We start from the raw sequence: 7,464 nt of genomic DNA, 5'->3' as shown, positions 1-7,464 counted from the left end.
TATTTTTTGATCTGCTTATAAAACAAACAATTCTCAAGATAATCTCTTGAAACCTGGACCACTATATTAAGAAAATGATTCTAATTTATTATTATTAACTTGCATACATCTCATTTAAGCAGATTTTACATAAACACTATAAAACATGATTTTATATGATAAATTTGACGAATATTAAATATTTATTTTTTGATCTGCTTATAAAACAAACAATTCTCAAGTTAATCTCTTGAAACCTGGACCAAAATATTAAGAAAATGATTCTAATTTGTTATAATTATCTTGCATACATTTCATTTAAGCAGATACTTCATTAAAACTTTAAAACATGATTTTATATGATAATTTTGACGAATATTAAATATTTATGTTTTTAACTGCTTATAAAACCCACAATTCTCAAGTTAATCTCTTGAAACCTACACCACTATATTAAGAAAATGATTCTAATTATTTATTATTAACTTGCATACATTTCATTTAAGCAGATACTTCATAAACACTATAAACATGATTTTATATGATAATTTTGACGAATATAAAATATTTATGTTTTTAACTGCTTATAAAACCCACAATTCTCAAGTTAATCTCTTGAAACCTGGACGACTATATTAAGAAAATTACTCCAATTTACCATTATTAACTTGCATACATTTCATTTAAGCAGATACTTTATATACTCTATAATACATTATTTTATATGATAATCTTTACCAATATTAAAAATTCAAATTATTATCTGCTTATAAAACACTCAATTCTTAAGTTAGTGTCATGTAATCCAGACAATTATATTAAGTAAATGATTCTTATTTACTATTATTAACTTCTATAGATATTATGTTAGCTGATTCTTCATAAACACTATAAAACATGTTTTTATATGATAAGTTTGAGAAATATTATGAATTCCTATTTTAATCTGCTTATAAAACAGTCAATTATTAAATGTATACACCAACAGAGGGCGTGAGCGTCGCCGTAGTAGGGACGACATCCGTCGGCCGAACCGCCTCAGAAAGAAACTAGATAGTTGTGTGGCGTTCACCGTACTGCTGTGTGTCGTAACGGGTCGTTGTTTTTACTTAGCTTTTGAGTCTACTCGTTATTTATTAATTAAGATTTTTGATATTATAAACGAATTGTTCATATTTTATGCCCGAAGTTAACACAAGTAAGTTTCTTGACCCTTGACTACTAGATCAAGAAAATGATTCTAATTTATAATTTTTAACTTTCACTTTTTTCATTTTACCTGATATTTTTACTTCATAAAAACTATAAAATATGATTTTATAAGTCAATTCTGACCAATAATACAACTTAACATTTTTTCGTATTGAAAAGGAGCGATTTTCAGTTGTTGTACAAATGTATTTTTTAGTTACACTCATAATACATTTGAATTTCTTCTACAAAACATTCTGGTATATTTGTACTATCTTTTATGGCTTATCATAATTATTATTTATTATCATCTGTTATACATGTTTTGCAGTTTTACATTCGTATTTGTATTTAAGTTTCAATTGTAAATTCCTTTCATGTATTTTGTATAAAAATGAAGTTTGTCCGTTAGTTTATGTTTTGATAGTTTCCACTTCTGAATTACTCAGTGTTGTCCACGTACTAGTTGTCATATAAAAATTGTCGTTCTCCTTATGGTATCTAGTAGTGACATTTTATCATCCAACCATTATACATATTTAACTTACTATTTTTTTTTAGATGGCAGTACACCAGATATACTCAGGACATATTGAGACATGAATTACCATTTCTACCACATGGGAAAGTTTCAACATCCTACGTTGAAAATGGACTAGACGATCCTGATAATAATAATAGTTTTATGCAAAGTACGAGTAATGGATATTGAATATAATTGATATTAAATTAATAGTAGTGTAAAAAAAAATCAGTGTCATGAAACCCTGACCATTAGATTGTAAGCAAATGTTTCTAATTTTCCATAATTGACATTCAAATATTTCATTTAAGCTGTTACTTCATAGACACTATAAAACATGTTTTGTATATGATTATTTTGACTCGTATTTTATATTCATATTTTTAACTGCTTATAAAATACTGAATTCTCAAGTTATTCTTTAACAATTATACATTATTAACTTACTACATTTTTTCAGATGGACATGTTTGTCAGATCACTCAAGGCATGCAGAAACATGAATTCACATTTCTACCACTTACGAAGGTATCAACATCCTATGCTGAAAATGGACTAGAAGATACTGCTAATAATATTGGGTTTATGTAATGTGCGTGTAATGGTTATTGAATATAATTGACAGTAAATTAATGGCAGTGAAACAATTGAGATTTGTTAATAATCTGAAATAAATATTAGTAAACACCTTTGACTTGTAATTTTCATTCTTAAGAGTTACCATTAGTAACTTGCATACATTTCGTTTAAGCTGATACTTCAATAACACTATAAAACATGCTTTTTTACGATGACAATTTTGACGAATATTAAAAATTCATTTTTTTAACTGTTTATAAAACAAACAATTTCTCAAGTAAATCTCTTGAAACCTATACCACTATATTAAGAAAATGATTCTAATTATTTATTATTAACTTGCATACATTTCATTTAAGCAGATACTTCATAAACACTATAAAACATGATTTTATATGATAATTTTGACGAATATTAAATATTTATATTTAGAACTGCTTATAAAACAAACAATTCTCAAGTTAATCTCTTGAAAGCTGGACCACTATATTAAGAAAATGATTCTAATTTGTTATTATTAACTTGCATACATTTCATTTAAGCAGATTTTTCATTAAAACTATAAAACATGATTTTATATGATAATTTTGACGAATATTAAATATTTATTTTTTGATCTGCTTATAAAACAAACAATTCTCAAGATAATCTCTTGAAACCTGGACCTCTATATTAAGAAAATGATTCTAATTTATTATTATTAACTTGCATACATCTCATTTAAGCAGATTTTACATAAACACTATAAAACATGATTTTATATGATAAATTTGACGAATATTAAATATTTATTTTTTGATCTGCTTATAAAACAAACAATTCTCAAGTTAATCTCTTGAAACCTGGACCTCTATATTAAGAAAATGATTCTAATTTGTTATAATTAACTTGCATACATCTCATTTAAGCAGATTTTACATAAACACTATAAAACATGATTTTATATGATAAATTTGACGAATATTAAATATTTATTTTTTGATCTGCTTATAAAACAAACAATTCTCAAGTTAATCTCTTGAAACCTGGACCAAAATATTAAGAAAATGATTCTAATTTGTTATAATTAACTTGCATACATCTCATTTAAGCAGATACTTCATTAAAACTTTAAAACATGATTTTATATGATAATCTTGACGAATATTAAATATTTATTTTTTGATCTGCTTATAAAACAAACAATTCTCAAGATAATCTCTTGAACCCTGGACCACTATATTAAGAAAATGATTCTAATTTATTATTATTAACTTGCATACATCTCATTTAAGCAGATTTTTCATAAACACTATAAAACATGATTTTATATGATAAATTTGACGAATATTAAATATTTATTTTTTGATCTGCTTATAAAACAAACAATTCTCAAGTTAATCTCTTGAAACCTGGACCAAAATATTAAGAAAATGATTCTAATTTGTTATAATTAACTTGCATACATTTCATTTAAGCAGATACTTCATTAAAACTTTAAAACATGATTTTATATGATAATTTTGACGAATATTAAATATTTATGTTTTTAACTGCTTATAAAACCCACAATTCTCAAGTTAATCTCTTGAAACCTACACCACTATATTAAGAAAATGATTCTAATTATTTATTATTAACTTGCATACATTTCATTTAAGCAGATACTTCATAAACACTATAAACATGATTTTATATGATAATTTTGACGAATATAAAATATTTATGTTTTTAACTGCTTATAAAACCCACAATTCTCAAGTTAATCTCTTGAAACCTGGACGACTATATTAAGAAAATTACTCCAATTTACCATTATTAACTTGCATACATTTCATTTAAGCAGATACTTTATATACTCTATAATACATTATTTTATATGATAATCTTTACCAATATTAAAAATTCAAATTATTATCTGCTTATAAAACACTCAATTCTTAAGTTAGTGTCATGTAATCCAGACAATTATATTAAGTAAATGATTCTTATTTACTATTATTAACTTCTATAGATATTATGTTAGCTGATTCTTCATAAACACTATAAAACATGTTTTTATATGATAAGTTTGAGAAATATTATGAATTCCTATTTTAATCTGCTTATAAAACAGTCAATTATTAAATGTATACACCAACAGAGGGCGTGAGCGTCGCCGTAGTAGGGACGACATCCGTCGGCCGAACCGCCTCAGAAAGAAACTAGATAGTTGTGTGGCGTTCACCGTACTGCTGTGTGTCGTAACGGGTCGGGATGGGGCCAGTTGGACCCCGTGATAAGAGTTGGACCCCGTGATAAGAAATTATAGGTGATAACAGAAATTAAAAGTTCGAACACTAACCTCAAATCGCAAAAATTCAAATTTATACCAACTATTCAACATTGTAAATAATTCTACTACGATTTTTGAGTATATAAATTTCTCAGCCTGGTCCCCAGAACCAGATACATTATTTATCCGTCGTATTCTGTCGGTCGAAATTAATAAATTACCGTTATTCAACATTTTAACGACTTTAACGGACAACGAATAACGATTACTTGTTTTACGTTTGCTGCCCCTGGCTGGAAGTTTGGTTCAACATTTAACATAAGTAAAACTTGTGTATAATAAGTGCCTAAATCAATTGTTTGTAATATATTTGAATGTTTATTAATTAATTAATATCCAACTAGTAAGTACTAGTAGTACTACCTTTATTTTTAAGCCATTGGCGCAACTATAGACCTAAATAACAAATGTTTGTTATAGAATTTCACACATTATTACTTATTTGTATGTTGTACATTAACAACTTATATATTATTACACTCATAAAGTAAATAATTTCCTTATTATTTCAATATAAATATATAATACATAAATACTTTACAACTCATAATAAGTTATAAATTACATATATTTTATATTTATCAATAAGATCATTACATGTTATTTTAAAATTATTTTCCTTTTTTTTCTTTGTTAATCGTCTTAGTTGCACTGTGGTCTCTATGTTACACTGTCCTATAAATGTTAGTATTCTATCTTATGTGTTTTATGTTTTGTTAATAGGTACATGTTTAACATAATTAACAGTGTAACAACAATTCATAACAAAATTAGTAAGTTCCATCAATATTTGTATTTAGTCTAGTATATAAATTGTTTTTTATTTGCTGTGCGTATTTATCATATTGCCTTCAAAGCTTAACCTGGTTTCAACCTAAATTTGAACAATTCCCTTATTAGTCAATCATTGATGAAAAAAATTAGTTTTAATTTTGAGAAATTTTTATTACTTCAAATACTAAGTTATATGTAAATGTATCATTATAAATAGAAATCGTGTACTGGATATTTTTGCTTTTTAATGGTGTGTATGAAAACAAATTGTTTTTAATTATTGTTATTGTTGACAATATTATACCTATTATTAAATAATGATTAATTTATATAATAAACAGAAAGACAGTCTTTCAAAGATTGACTATTGTTGAAAATCAGTTCTTTTAGAATTACAACAGTACACAAATAACCTCACAGAAATTGTATAATTTTTATTTTCTGAATAAACATGATTTGTTATGTTTATGGTTGAATAATGTAAATTTACTTTTTTAAATTAGAAATTATACTTCCAGATCTGAAAGAAAAATACTACAAGGATTATCAGAGAATCTGTACAGTAACTGAACAGAAACAATGATCTGTTGATGTTTTTGAAGAGGACTGTTCTCCAAAATCATGACTATGTTCCACAACAAATTGGACCTTATCCCTTAGTACCTATGTTGTAAATACTGTGAATATTGTAATTCATTTAAATTTAATTTTCTACTTGTCCACTTACAAAAAACTATTCAACTGGGGAATTAATTGTACTTATTATTGTAGGAGGTCTGTTATTGTTCAATGTTATAAATTATAATATTCCTTTTATTATTAAATTATGTAATTTATTAAGTTTATTGTTATTGAATTATTTTATTTATAAAATTTACTGTTATTTAATTATATTATTATTAAGTGAGTAACTACCAGTAAAAAATTATACTTTATTTTTTCAAAAATGATGATTTTAAAATAAATTATAGAGTTAATAAACTAACGTACCCATTACATTTTTTTTTAAATACTACTTAAAAATTAAAAAGTGATGTTCTTCTTATTAAAATTAATCTTATAATGTTTATACAAAAACTGTATTTAAGCATTTTCAGATCTGTTGGTTGCAGTAAGAACTATTTATGAGAAACTGTTTTGCTTTCAATTTTTAATCCTAACTATAAAAAAATTGAGTAAGTGGGTGTTGCTTTGCTGTACAATAGGTTAATAATGGGTGTACTGACATTTAAATTCAATGAAATAAAATCATTATATCAGAAAAACAATTATGAACAAAGATGTTCTATCAGCCTACATTATTACTAAGTAGATTTGATGGCATTGTGAATAAAGTAATTAATTTTACTATTGCATTAGTACAGCAGTAGGTTAAATTCATTTTTACAGGAAAAACAATGCATTTGAAAATGCTTTTATACATATACTTGCTATATAACTTCTTATGAAGAATCATGTATACAATTTCCAAAACTTAAAAATAGAAGAAAGACAACTTTTAACTACGAAAAAGTTTGTTCTTTTTTTGAAATTTGATAGGTAAATGTCAAGGTATAAACTTATAATACTTATAAAAACAAATCAAGACTTATGAATTATGATTATCCTTATATTACATTTTTAAGCTTTTTTACACAACAAAAAAAAGTTTTATGGACATTTGTGATCTATGTTTTGTTTATATTTCAATAATATTAGTTATAGCCAGGCTGTCAGATCCTTATTTCTTTCATCAGTAGAAGGGGTTTATATAGGCAAGTTCTATACATTATAATTAATTTTTAAAAATAAAATATTAGTTGATCGATTGATTCTTCTATTATTCTATCTCTATGATACAATTTATTTTATAAATTATTTTGTCATACAGTACACCTCAAATAGTGAACGCATTATGTATTTTATTAAATTGGCATACAGATTTGAAGGTATTTTGTATAGGCAACCCTACCGCACATTCAATATTTTCGCTATTTTCTATTTTCCTCATAAACTATTGCATAATATTTAAAAACTGTCGACTCATTTATAATTATATAACTGTCCAAATTCTGATTTTTTTATGAATTTTTGTCCAAAAATTCAATTTATTATTACGTTTTCA

General features: G+C 25.1%; 1 long non-coding RNA gene across 1 annotated transcript; it reads left to right on the top strand.

The window, feature by feature from the left end:
- Positions 1–4,638: 4,638 nt before the first annotated feature.
- Positions 4,639–6,345, top strand: LOC132931239 (uncharacterized). The gene is made up of 3 exons (XR_009662378.1): positions 4,639–4,929; positions 5,310–5,359; positions 5,879–6,345. It is a non-coding gene; the product is annotated as an uncharacterized LOC132931239 (long non-coding RNA).
- Positions 6,346–7,464: the final 1,119 nt, after the last annotated feature.

This window comes from Rhopalosiphum padi, unplaced genomic scaffold (assembly GCF_020882245.1).
Source record: "Rhopalosiphum padi isolate XX-2018 unplaced genomic scaffold, ASM2088224v1 scaffold1, whole genome shotgun sequence".
In the NCBI taxonomy this organism is placed as follows: Eukaryota; Metazoa; Arthropoda; class Insecta; order Hemiptera; family Aphididae; genus Rhopalosiphum; species Rhopalosiphum padi.
This window is presented reverse-complemented; position numbering and strand designations above follow the sequence as displayed.